Source organism: Bufo gargarizans, chromosome 1, assembly GCF_014858855.1.
Source record: "Bufo gargarizans isolate SCDJY-AF-19 chromosome 1, ASM1485885v1, whole genome shotgun sequence".
Classification (NCBI taxonomy): Eukaryota; Metazoa; Chordata; class Amphibia; order Anura; family Bufonidae; genus Bufo; species Bufo gargarizans.
Window position 1 is genome coordinate 138,120,474 of NC_058080.1, and position 14,578 is coordinate 138,135,051.

The following is a 14,578-nucleotide window of genomic DNA, read 5'->3' on the forward strand; positions in this document are numbered from 1 at the left end:
TGGAGTAATGAGCCTCTAGCTCCACACTCTCTCCAACATTGGGGGGAGGATGAAGGGTAAATCTTGTGTAGTCTCTGTGGAGTGAAGTACCAGTGCAAGAGGGTCTTCAGCCCTGCTTCATAGTGGGAGACACATTTGAAATTGGAGGTAAGGAATCTAATGGCTTGAGACCAATGTTCATCAGGAAAGGTTTCCCCCAATTCTGCTTCCCATTTTGTGATGGGTAAAGTTTTGGTAAAAGTAGCTTTTTCCCCCAGAACATCATACACATAGCGCGTAGTGTGCTTTTTAAAAAGAGACGGGGAGCGGAACAGTCTCCATATATCAGAGTTTATGGAGGGTGGATTCTGCGTGATCTTGGCAATGAAATGTCTAATTCTAAGGAAGTTATAAAATTCTGTATGCGGCAACGCGAACAGGCTATGAATGGATTCAAAGGGGAGAAGAGAGCCATTCGACATGATCTGAGAGACAGAAGTGATACCCCTCTCTCGCCAGACTGTCAAGTTAATGTCAGGGATAGTCAGTTCTATTGTTCCTAAAGTGGCTTGCGGGAGGAGAGTGGCCACACTATCCCTCTGTGATTTATGTATGGAAGACCATAGGCTACTAGCTAGTCTCATTGAGTAGACCCTCACCTGACCTAGCTGGGCTCCACAACAGATGAATCAGGTAGTCTCTCAATGAGGCTCGTTTGATGGTGTGTTGTTCAATCTGGATCCAGGCTTTACTGATATCTGGGGACCACCATTCACAGGCAAAGGAGAGTGCCACCGCCTGAAAATAATCTCTGATATCTGGGAGGCCTAGTCCGCCCACTTGCTTCTTTTTGGATAATAGTGTCCGTGCTACTCTCGGCTTGGTTGGACCCCAAATGTACCTACCCAAGGTCATCTGTGCTTTTTTAAAGAATGTCATAGGGATTGGGATTGGGAGGGCACGAAATATGTAAATGAATTTGGGGAGTGTCATCATTTGAAACGATGCCACTCTACCCACCCAGGATAAAGCCTTCATAGAAAAACTGCCAAGGTCTTTTATCATGATATCAAGAAGGGGGAGGTAGTTTCTATTGTAGAGCAAGGAACACGGAGAGGTTATCTTAACCCCTAGGTATGGGATTTCCGAAGTTTGCCAGTCTAAGTCTTGGGAGGATTTCAGGGAGGCAACCTCATCCGGCGGGATGTTGATAGGTAGAGCTTGAGATTTGGCGCCATTGATTTTATAATAGGAAAGAGACCCATAATGTGAGATAATGTCTATAGCAGCGTCTAACGAGTTACTGGGGTTGGTCAATGTAAGGATAATATCATCCGCATAAAGTGTGATCTTATGGGATCTGCCACCTATATCTATTCCGGCTATTGAAGGTGAGTTTCTTATGGATTGTGCCAGGGGTTCCAACGCCAGGATAAACAATAAGGGAGACAGGGGGCATCCCTGTCTTGTTCCGTTAGTAATTTCAAACGGTTCTGACACCACCCCATTAACCCAGACTTTTGCCGCTGGAGAGGAATATAAGCTGTAGATAGACTGCAAAATCTGTCCTGAAAAACCCATCTGGCGAAGAGTAGAAAATGCGTAGTCCCAATGCAGGCGGTCAAATGCCTTTTCCGCATCCAATGTAACCGCAAGCATTGGGAGGCCATGCACCTCAGCATAATTGAATAAATCAACAATCCGTCGAGTGTTATCAGACGCCAGTCGGCCACTCACAAACCCAGTCTGGTCAGGGTGGACCAGAGAGGGGAGGAGTGGAGCTAATCTATTAGCAATAATTTTGGCGAAAATTTTCACGTCAGAATTAAGCAGCGATATGGGGCGGAAGTTCTGAGGAACGTCTGGGGTTTTCCCCGGTTTCGGAATAGTAACTACTGGTGCTTCCAACATGTCTGGGGGGAAGGAGTGGCCGTCTTGCACTAACTCAAATATTTCAAGCAAGTAGGGAGCAAGAGTGCTCTGGAAGTGGCGAAAATATTCGTTAGAGAGTCCATCAGGACCTGGGGACTTACCCATCTTTAGGGATTTGATGACCTTATCAATTTCAGCTAACGAGAATTGTGTATTGAGGGACTGTAATTGTGTCGGAGAGAGAGTCGGGAGAGATGCGTGAGAGAGAAAATTTTCCACTAGCGTAGAGTAATCGCCGGGAAGAGGAGTAGACTCCTTTAAATTATAAATGTCTCGGGGGTCCGTCAGTTTTGCTTTGGTTTCGGGGTGTAGCAAATGTGGAATCTTAGATTTTGATTGTTGAGATTTTAGTTGTTGTGCTAGAAGTCTGCCAGCTTTATTGCTTTGGTGATAGTATCTAGAGCGAAGTCTTAGAAGAGATTTATGATAGTTTTGAAGAAGTAGGCTGCTAAGCTTGTTAGGTGCCTCTCTAAGCTCATTGGAGCACAGATATGTTGGGGCCAGTTTATTAGTAGCTTCCAGTTTGACGATACATTCTAAGGTTTGTGCGATGTCTCGTTCTCTGCGCTTCCTCACAACAGAGTTCAGTTTAATTAGAGAGCCTCGTATATACGCTTTATGGGCTTGCCATAAGATAAATTTATTAGAAACCAAACCTTTGTTAAATTGGAAGAATTCATCCAGCTGTGCAGAAAGCTCAGAGACGTGGGTTGGGTTATTAAAGAGAAATGTATTATTCCTCCAAATAGGGGGTCTGGTGGATTGAAATTGCTCTTCTAGGGTGATAGTAATCGGGGCATGGTCGGACCATTTAATGAGGCCAATATCAGTTGAAATAGTATGAAGTAAGGTTGTGTGGTCCACCATGAACATGTCTATTCTCGAGTAAGACAAATGTATTGGGGAGAAAAAGGTATAGTCTCTCTCAAGGCTATGTTGTGCTCTCCACACATCTGCGAGACCCTCAGAGTGCAGGAAAGTGGCAACTCCCACGTCTGAGCGTCTGGCCGAAAATGAGGAGTCAATATTGGGATGTAGAACAGTGTTGAAATCCCCGCACATAACCAATTTCCCCTGTTTAAGCCTGTTCACGTTGCGCATCAGTTTATGTAAAAAAGCTAGCAGATGTGAATTTGGGGCATACAAGTTAACTAGCGTATATATGATGTTATTAATGGAGCAGACTAGGATAATGTATCGACCTTGTGGGTCAATTTTAGATTTTATATGAGTGTAGGCGACAGTGTTTTTCACCGCAATCAGGGTACCTCTCTTTTTCTTGTTACAGTGTGAATGCAGGACCTCAGGAAATAGGCGATGGCGCACTCTGTCAGCATCTTCTTGTAGTAGATGGGTCTCCTGAATACACAAAACATCAACATTAGCTGCTAAAGCCTCTTTCCACATATACGACCTTTTCTGAGGGCAGTTCAAGCTTTTAACATTAAGGGACATGATTTTAAGACCCATGATGTCAAGAGGGAACTACCAATGCAGATTGCAGTGTGTGAACACCGTGTCTAGAATTTAATATCACTGAGACAAGGATTGCTGGCACCTGTGGTTCAACAACAAGGGGAAGAGAGGAAGGAGAGAGGGAGGGAGGAGAGAATAACAAACAACGAATGAAGCTTAAGTATTCGTTTAATGCTTAGTGGGTATTGAACAAGACGGATATAACCGTCTAGGCGAGAACAGGGCGAAAGTTCAGCACTAGATTGAGGTAAATTCAAAAGGGTGAAGGTGTCAGAGGGACCTGCACCCATTCATATAGACTCTGCTGGTTTAGCGCCCGAACATGGAAACACAGGGAGTCCCGATATGGTGAAGAACAAAACTGTTCACTTGTGGAGGTTCTCAATTACTAGGCTCCAGGGCTCAGGGCTCACCCCTCCCTTATAAGTGGATCCTCGGAGGCCTTGGTGGTGGGGTCAGATCCCACAGTGCTGGAAGACATTGGAATCTGCCATAAATGGAGAAATTGCTTTCCTTCTTCTAAGGTTTTAATAGCGTGTCTGTCCATTCTTGCGGACGAGGATCTTTAGAGGATAGCCCCATTAGTATGGAAAGTCATTATCCCTAAGGGCTGCAGTTATAGGTTGAAGTGCTCTGCGTCGACGAAGGGTGACCATGGAGAGGTCTGTGAATAGTTTAATCTTCTGGTATGGCGCAGGTAGTGCAGTTTTATTTCTAGCTGCCGTCATGATTGCCTCTTTGGTATGGAAGATGTGAATCCGCGCCAAAGTATCCCGCGGTATATTAGGGCCCAGGTGTGGAGGTTTGGGAAGCCTGTGGGCTCTATCAATAATCATATCAGGGATCGGGATCTGTGGCAGTAAAGCTTTTATTAACCCTTTCAGGTATGTTTGCAGATCTTGTGGGGCCACATCCTCAGGAATGCCCCTGAATTTGACATTGTTCCGCCTGGAACGGTCCTCTAGATCCGCCATTTTCCATTTAATAGCCTCCAGCTCATCAGCCATGGCGTTGTGGGCATCTATTATGGCGTTTTGTGATTCGGCAAATTCGCCCATTTTCACCTCTACATGCTGCATTTTATCTTCTGTGGACTGCAGCCTGGCGGATAGAGGGTTAATCAGTCCCACTATGTCTGCCTGCAGGGAAGACTTCAGGGCAAGAAGCATGGTCTTAAGCGAATCCTCAGTGACAGGCTTATCTGAGGTAGGGAGCGCTTGAAATGGGTCCAGGGGCTCAGTACTGTGCGGGGTGTACTCACTCAGCTGCCGCTGTATCACTTGCTGGCGTTGGAGGCCGAGCGGCTGTTCTTGCCGCGCCAGGGAGCGGGCGCCATCTTGGATCCCCTGTATGCGGTGCTGCTGGTCTCTGGCTTCCTCTGGAGTCGGTGGAAGCGACGGGGGAGACACTTGTAGCAGGTCAGTGCCACCTGGTAGAATCGGTGGGGAGGGTGAACGGGCTGCAAGCGCTGGTGACATCGCGTCGACGGGAGATCCCGATGCCAGCCTGTCTGCACCATCGGCGCCATCTTTAGTCCGTCCCCAGTCGAAGTAATTCTCCAGATTCCCATCTTGCAGCTTCTGTAGGTGCTTCTTTGATTTCCCCATCGTGACTGCTGAGGCGTAAAGCATCTGGGGAGGTGGGCTGTTCACTGGTATCAGTGGGTAATAACGAGCAGGCTGGATTATAGTAGCAGAAGGTGCAGGAGCTCTTCACTCAGGCAGCCATCTCGTTCGGCAGCCTAGCCACGCCCAGAGGCGAGGCTTTCAATGGTACTACCGGTTCAAAATATTTTTTAAGTAGAGATTTATGGAACACATTATTAATGTGGAATGACTTGGGCAGCTCCAATCTAAAGGATACCGGGTTAATTACCTCCGTGATCTTATATGGTCCAATAAAACGAGGAGCAAATTTTCTAGAAGCTACCTTGAGAGATAGATTCTTGGAGGACAACCATACTTTATCCCCAACTTGAAAGTTCACCCCCCTTAAACGTCTATCGGCCTCGAGTTTTTGAGAACTTTGAGCCTTTTCTAGGTTCGATTGAACCCGGGCCCAAACTGTGCACAGTTCGGAGGAGAGTTTATCCGCTTCAGGGTTAGAGGAGGAGACGGATGACCCAGAATGAAAACGGGGATGAAAACCATGGTTACAAAAGAAAGGGGAGACCCCAGCAGAAGAATTGACACGGTTATTCAGCGAACGGAAGGAATTTGACCATAATTGCTGGTCATCAGCAACATACAACCTCAAGAATTGTTCCACAGACTGATTAAGGCGTTCAGTCTGCTCATTACTTTCAGGATGGTAGGTGGAAGAAAAAGACAATGAAATTTTACATCTTTGACAGAAGGCCCTCCAGAATTTGGACACAAACTGCCCACCCCTGTCAGAAACAATATTTTCCGGGATGCCATGTAAACTAACAATCTCTCACAAAAATAGACGCCAGGGTTTTAGCATTCAGAAGTTTAGACAGGGGAATGAAATGAACCATCTTGCTAAACCTATCGACCACTACCCAAACCACAGTCTTACCCTCCGCCAGCGGTAGGTCAGTTATAAAAGTCCATTGAGATATGGGACCAGGGTCTACTGGGAATGGGTAGGGGTCGTAGGTTACCAGCAGGGCGAGTCCTAGGTGTCTTAGACCTGGCACAAACCTCACAGGCTGACACGTAGGACTTGACATCCCTGGTCAGAGTGGGCCACCAATAAGATCTAGAAACCAGATCCTTAGTGCCCTCAAAACCCGGATGTCCACAAAAGGCAGAATCGTGACACTCTCCCAACAGCTGGAGACGAGATTGTACGGGAACAAGCAACTTATCTGTTGGGGTGGATGCCGGTGCCAGATGTTGTTCAGCCTTAATGCCAGCAGAGATATCCTGGGTTAGAGCCGCTAAGAAGATGTTTGCTGGTAGGATGGATTCAGGCAGTGCCTCAGTGGGTTGAAAAGCATGGAAGCTCCAAGATAATGCGTCTGCCTTCAAATTTTTACTTCCCAGCCTGAACGTAATGGAGAAATCAAAACGGGTAAAAAACAGAGCCCATTGGGCTTGTCGGGGATTCAACCTCTTAGTAGATTCGAGAAACACTAGGTTTTTATGGTCAGTGACAACAGTTACCCGATGCCTTGCCCCCTCCAAAAAATGCCTCCACTCCTCAAATGCCCATTTAATAGCCAGCAGCTCTCTATTCCCTATGTCGTAGTTTCTCTCCGTGGGAGAAAATTTCCTGGAGAAGAAGGCACACGGTCTCAGGTTAGTGAGGCTAGCAGGACCTTGTGAAAGGACTGCTCCTGCGCCGTCCTCGGACGCATCCACCTCCACAATAAAGGGTGTCTCCTGATCAGGCTGGATCAGAATGGGAGCGCTACTAAATGCCTTTTTTAATGTTTCAAATGAAGAAATGGCCTTGGTAGACCAATTCTCCAAATCCGCCCCTTTCTTAGTAAGGTCGGTCAATGGTTTAGCAATTACAGAAAAATTCATGATAAATTTACGATAGTAATTAGCAAAACCCAAAAACCGTTGTAAGGCCTTTAAGGATGAAGGCCTTACCCATTCCTTAATTGCCAAAACCTTACCGGGATACATCTTTTTTTTTTTTATATAATCTTTATTAGCTTCTGTCATTTTTCATTCCAATAACATGTCACAATAGTATGACAAATTGACAGGGCGTAACACACCGGGATCCATCTTAAAGGCGTGAGGAGTCAGAACATGCCTTAGAAACTGTATCTCCTGTACACCAAAGACACATTTCTCTTGCTTAGCGGATAGCTGGTTCTCCCGCAACACCTCTAATACTTGTTTGACATGAGACACATGAGATTCAAAATCAGGAGAGAATATCAAAATGTCGTCAAGATAGACAATAATACATTTAGCTAAGAACTCCCTAAGAATATCGTTCATTAAGTTTTGGAACACAGCTGGGGCATTGCTGAGTCCAAAAGGCATCACCTGATATTCAAAGTGTCCTATCGGAGTATTAAACGCTGTCTTCCATTTGTCTCCCTCCTTGATTCGGATTCGATTGTATGCCCCTTTCAGGACAATCTTGGAAAACCAGGTTGCCCCCTTAACCTAGTTAAATAAATCCGGAATCAATGGGAGAGAGTATTTTGGACAGTGATTTTATTTAATCTCCGGTAATCAATACAAGGCCTAAGACCACCATCCTTCTTCTTAACAAAGAAAAACCCTGCTCCCATAGGAGAGACTGAAGGTCTAATATGCCCTTTAGCAAGGCTCTCCTTAATATAATCTTCCATAGCCTTGCGTTCGGGTTAGAAAGATTATAAATTTGCCCTTTAGGAAATTTGGCACCCTCTATTAGCTCTATGGCGCAATCATAAGGTGTATGGGGGGTAGAACCTCTGGAGTAGGGGATGAGAATACATCACAATATTCCTTAATAACTGAGGGTAATGTATTAGACCTTACTGAAACCCCAGCCTGGACCACGGACAAGCACGAGTCTAGCAGGAGCTGCTTCCCCCTAGCAGGAGCTGCTGGAATCAGTACTCACCAGAGAGAGGATCTGAACAGACACACAGTTTCAGTCAGAGTCCAGTTTTATGGGAACAAGAGGCCTAAATAGGTATTTAAAACAATTATATAATGTTCCTACTGTTAATATTGTGATTAGAACTGTATACTGAACCAGTTATATATGTGTTTACTTACAGTTCCACCAATTGCAACCATACAATTGCAAATTCAAATTGCAACTATACAAGTCAATTGCAAATACAAATTTCATACTGCAAACCAAGTTGAGCAAGCAGAACTATTAGTTAGACCTCAGATATACCTCTCAGAGAGATCATAAAGTGATTAATAAAACTTAACCCCTTAAGGACACAGCCTTTTTACACCTTAGGACCAGGCCATTTTTTGCAAATCTGACCAGAGTCACTTTAAGTGCTGATAACTTTAAAACGCTTTGACTTATCCAGGCCATTCTAAAATTGTTTTTTCGTCACATATTGTACTTCATGACACTGGTAAAATGAAGTCAAAAAAATTATTTTTTTGCACCAAAAAATACCTAATTTAACAAAAATTTGGAAAAATTAGCAAATTTCAAAGTTCCAGTTTCTCTACTTCTGTAATACATAGTAATACCCCCAAAAATTGTGATGACTTTACATTCCCCCTATGTCTACTTCATGTTTGAATTATTTTGGGAATGATATTTTATTTTTTGGGGATGTTATAAGGCTTAGAAGTTTAGAAGCAAATCTTGAAATTTTTCAGAAAGTTACAAAAACTAAATTTTTAGGGACCAGTTCAGGTCTCAAGTCACTTTGCGAGGCTTACATAATAGAAACCACCCAAAAATGACCCCATCTAAGAAACTACACCCCTCAAGGTATTCAAAACTGATTTTGAATACGTTGTTAACCCTTTAGGTGTTGCACAAGAGTTATTGGCAAATGGGGAGGAAATTTGAGAATTTTATTTTTTTGTCTAATTTTTCATTTTAACCAATTTTTTACACTAACAAAGCAAGGGGTAACAGCCAAACAAGACTGTATCTTTATTGCCCTGACTCTGCCGTTTACAGAAACACCCAATATGTGGCCGTAAACTACTGTACGGCCACACAGCGGGGCGTAGAGTGAAAGGTGCGCCGTTTGGTTTTTGGAAGGCTGATTTTTATGGACTGGTTTATTTACACCATGTCCCATTTGAAGCACCCTGATGCACCCCTAGAGGAGAAACTCCCTAAAAGTGACCCCATCTAAGAAACTACACCCCTCAAGGTATTCAAAACTGATTTTGAATACGTTGTTAACCTTTAGGTGTTGCACAAGAGTTATTGGCAAATGGGGAGGAAATTTGAGAATTTTATTTTTTTGTCTAATTTTTCATTTTAACCAATTTTTTACACTAACAAAGCAAGGGTTAACAGCCAAACAAGACTGTATCTTTATTGCCCTGACTCTGCCGTTTACAGAAACACCCAATATGTGGCCGTAAACTACTGTACGGCCACACAGCGGGGCGTAGAGTGAAAGGTGCGCCGTTTGGTTTTTGGAAGGCTGATTTTTATGGACTGGTTTATTTACACCATGTCCCATTTGAAGCACCCTGATGCACCCCTAGAGGAGAAACTCCCTAAAAGTGACCCCATCTAAGAAACTACACCCCTCAAGGTATTCAAAACTGATTTTACATACGTCGTTAACCCTTTAGGTGTTGCACAAGAGTTATTGGCAAATGGCGATGAAATTTAAGAATTACATTTTTTTGCCTAATTTTCCATTTTAACCCATTTTTTCCACTAACAAAGCAAGGGTTAACAGCCAAACAAGACTGTATCTTTATTGCCCTGACTCTGCTGTTTACAGAAACACCCCATATGTGGTCGTAAACTACTGTACGGCCACACAGCGGGGCGTAGAGGGAAAGGTGCGCCGTTTTTTGGAGGGCTGATTTTTATGGACCGGTTTTTTGACACCAAGTCCCATTTGAAGCCCTCCTGATGCACCCCCAGATTATAAACTCCATAAAAGTGACCCCATCTAAGAAACTACACCCCTCAAGGTATTCAAAACTGATTTTACAAACTTTGTTAACCCTTTAGGTGTTGCACAAGATTTAATGGAAAATAGAGATACAATTTCAAAATTTCACTTTTTTTGCAGATTTTACATTTTAATTATTTTTTTCCAGTTACAAAGCAAGGGTTAACAGCCAAACAAAACTCATTATTTATGGCCCTGATTCTGTAGTTTACAGAAACACCCCATATGTGGTCGTAAACCGCTGTACGGGCACACGGCAGGGCGCAGAAGGAAAGGCATGCCATACGGTTTTTGGAAGGCAGGTTTTGCTGGACTGTTTTTTTTTACACCATGTCCCATTTGAAGCCCCCCTGATGTAGAAACTCCAAAAAAGTGACCCCATTTTAGAAACTACGGGGTAGGGTGGCAGTTTTGTTGGTACTAGTTTAGGGTACATATGATTTTTGGTTGCTCTATATTACACTTTTTGTGCGGCAAGGTAACAAGAAATAGCTTTTTTGGCAGCGTTTTTTTTTTGTTATTTACAACATTCATCTGACAGGTTAGATCATGTGGTAATTTTATAGAGCAGGTTGTCACGGACGCGGCGATACCTAATATGTATACAATTTTTTTTATTTATGTACGTTTTACACAATGATTTCATTTTTAAAACAAAAAAAATGTTTTAGTGTCTCCATAGTCTAAGAGCCATAGTTTTTTCAGTTTTTGGGCGATTATCTTAAGTAGGGTCTCATTTTTTGCGGGATGAGATGACGGTTTGATTTGCACTATTTTGGGGTGCATATAACTTTTTGATCGCTTGCTATTACACTTTTTGTGACGTAAGATGACAAAAAATGGCTTTTTTACACCGTTTTTATTTTTATTTTTTTACGGTGGTCACCTGAGGGGTTAGGTCATGTGATATTTTTATAGAGCCGGTCGATACGGACGCGGCGATACCTAATATGTATACTTTTTTTTTTTATTTATGTAAGTTTTACACAATGATTTCATTTTTGAAACAAAAAAAATGATGTTTTAGTGTTTCCATAGTCTAAGAGCCATAGTTTTTTCAGTTTTTGGGCGATTATCTTAAGTAGGGTCTCATTTTTTGCGGGATGAGATGCCGGTTTGATTGTTACAATTTTGGCGTACATGCGACTTTTTTGATCACTTTTATTACCTTTTTTTGGGAAGTAAGGTGGACAAAATTTCAATTTCATCATAGTTTTTTATTTTTTATTTTTATGTCGTTCACCGTTCGGGTAAAGTAACATGACCGTTTTATATATCAGGTCGTTACGGACACGGCGATACCAAACATGTGTAGGGAATTTTATTTTTTTAATTTTTAATCAGTGATAAATGTGTTTTTTGATTTTTACTTTTTTTTCACTTTTTTTTTTTACCTAGACCCACTTGGTTCTTGAAGATCCAGTGGGTCTGATGTCTGTATAATACAGCACTGTACTCTATATAGGGCTCTGTACTGTATTTTACTTACACTGAACAGATCTATGCTTTCAGCACAGATCTGTTCAGCACCATGGACAGCAGGACGCCTGAGCAGGCGTCCTGTTGCCATGGGAACCTTCCCCGTCTGCTCAGAACTTCGCAGACGGGGAAGGGTGAGCACGGGGCTGCGGGGGGCTGTCTGGGGGCTCTCTCCCTCTCCATCGGGGGGCTGCAAAGGCACTGCAGCCCCCCGATCGGAGAGGGAGGGAGCTTCCTCTTACTGTTAACTTTTTCCATACAGCGGTCCGTACGGACCGCTGTATGGAAAGGGTTAAACGGCTGACATCGCATCACCGATGTCAGCCGTTTATACCAGGGTGCCAGCAATGTGCTGGCACCCTGGTATACCCACTCTACACCAACGATTATTCAATGGGAGGCGGGTGGGGGATCGCGATCCCGCCTCCCGCACCGCCCCCACCGCCCGCAACACCCCCCTGCACCTCCCACCGGGCTAAAATCATTCAGAGGTGCAGGGGGGGTGATAAATATATATTTTCGCCACACTAAAGTTTCTGATCGCCGCGGTCAGGGACCGCAGCGATCAGAAACTGCAGAAAGCGCAACAAACCGCAGGTCTGAATTGACCTGCGGTTTGTTGCGATCGCGGACATGGGGGGGTCACGGGACCCCCCCGCGCATTTAGCCGAGGTGCCTGCTCAATGATTTGAGCAGGCACCTTGTTCCGATCACAGCCGGCCGCACGGCAGTGATCGGAACAACACATGACGTACCGGTACGTCATGTGTCCTTAAGGACTCGGGAAACATGCCGTACCGATACGTCATGTGTCCTTAAGGGGTTAAAGTGAGAGTACAGATACTCTAGAGAGAAATATATTCACCATTTTATGTTGAATGACAAGATTAAACAGTTAAACCACCATCTTAATCATATCGCAATTTTTTTTATATCTTTTCAACACGTGTTATGTACATGGATTATCTGCTACGGAGGCGGCAGTGTTATATGAAGAAAAGTTGAAGTTAATAAAGAAGTTATTTCAAGCATTTGGTGTGCTCTTTAAACCTACTAATTCCATAGAACGGCGCTAGAGGAATTATAGAGTAATAGACAGTCTGGTTAGACTAAAAGTCAGAGATACCAAAAATTCTTCTAATGCCACAGCGCAAAATGCACTTCATAGTGCTGCGCCTGTCACACCAAGTTCCCTTCCAACACTATCACGCCGCCGTCCTCACCTCACTAGCAGGCATGCGGGACAAGCAGCGTAACTTCAACTCTGCCGCCCAGACGGGACCACTCCAAGCCTGGGCCTTAACAGAACACGGCTCTGCCTCCGCCGGGTCCGCCCCCAATGTGAATTACTAGCTGCCGCCCGCCGGCAGCCCGCTATTGTAATTTACAGTGCGGAGACGGCGGCCAGTGTAACAGTTAAAACAGGAATGAGCATAGAGGCGACAGAACCTCAACAGAACTCAGGCACACCCCGTGCGCATGCCTATGGCACTTCTAGTAAGTATTTAGTGGCTGCAAATATGACCTGAAGGTTTTTCAGGTTCGCCTGCCATTAAAGTCAATGGGGCCCGGCGCGAACATTTGATCGCGAATGCGTGTTTCGTGAAACGTCCCACCCAATGTTCGTCTATCACTATTTAAAATATTGAGCAGTTCTGTCACAAAGAGTTCACTGTTTTCTAGCAGTGTTAATGGTACTTTAATTTTCATTTTGTGCAGATCATCTAATAACCCTTATCTCTAAATTACCAAAAGATCATTCACTCCTATTAAAGACACATTCTTATTAGTAAGATAAGAACTAAGCTTTAATGAGTGTTTATAAGGTCAAAGATAAGGAGCCTGTCAGCTCCCTGCCTGACAGAGCAGAGAGTAAGTAAAGATCATTTCTTTCAGGTAGTAGAACTCAAAGCTATGCAGGTAAAAAGGCTCAACATTTTTATTAAAGACCAATTTAAAAAAAAATTTTTAGCTCAAAATAAGCACAATACAATAATACAAAAAAAAAATACTTCCAAAAGTGTACACAGCCATTAACCTGTAAATATGGGATATGACTGATACTATGACTATAACTGTAGCGATGCATGATACATAGTTGCCACTGTCCTAAAATTTGACTGGACTGTCCCTGAAGTCCTGGCAAATTGGGCTGACCCAGGCCATAAATGGATGGGTAAGTATGGTGATATAACAGGTGCTATAGCTGTATATACATGGGAATTGTCAGTAAATATGATATGACTGGTACTAGAAGAAATGTATACAGTATGGCCATCTCTGCCATTACAGACTATTTATTACAGGCCTCGACTGCTGCTACTGGACTTTCTAGCCTGCCCCTGCTGTATCCAGCCCACCACTGTTTTACTCTATGCCTTGCAGGGGATGCCAGGCAACCCAGCGCTCAGTGATATCCTCCCTTCTCCTTCCCTTTCCCATGCAGGTATCATATCCAGCAGGTCCCTAGAATGTACTGAATGGAAGGCCACGTGCAGCGGGCTCCTCCTGCTCAAACAATTTTAGATTTTGCTGCCCCTTTGCAGCTATTTGAATCAGAAAGCAGTTGGAGGATGAAGCAGCTGCCAAAGAGGATCTCTAGTCCTCCAGAAGTAAGAGGAGGGAAGGAGAAGATGGCAGTTCCAGAAGGACAGAGCAAGAGTGAAAGAAAGGAGAGATAGCAAACCCATGGCACAAAGTAACCACCAAGTAAGTAGTGCCCGTCACACAGCATTGTTTATAAAAACTCATGCCAAAGAATTTGGAAGAGAGGGTACGTAATAGGCGAGGAGCTGTGCATGGTTCATACATGGTGGTGTCAGTCAATCTGAATGGTTAGACAGAAGATGGGGGCTCCACCTTTTTCCTCCAGCAAAGGTCACACATTAGGCCCTTTAATCTGAAAAGGTACACATGTCCCATATGAGTAGACCAGTGCTGTAAACCACACATGATAGTTCAAGGCCCTGTTAAGGATTTTACATTGGAGCCCAGGAGCTTAAAGTTAGTCATCTAGATTTAGGGCTCATGCACACGATCGTATGTATTTTGTGATCTGCAAAACACGGAGTACGCAAAAAAAAAAACAATGACACCTGTGTGACATCCGCACTTTTTGAGAATTCATTGTAACAATGCATGTCCTTGTCCGCCATTGTAACAATG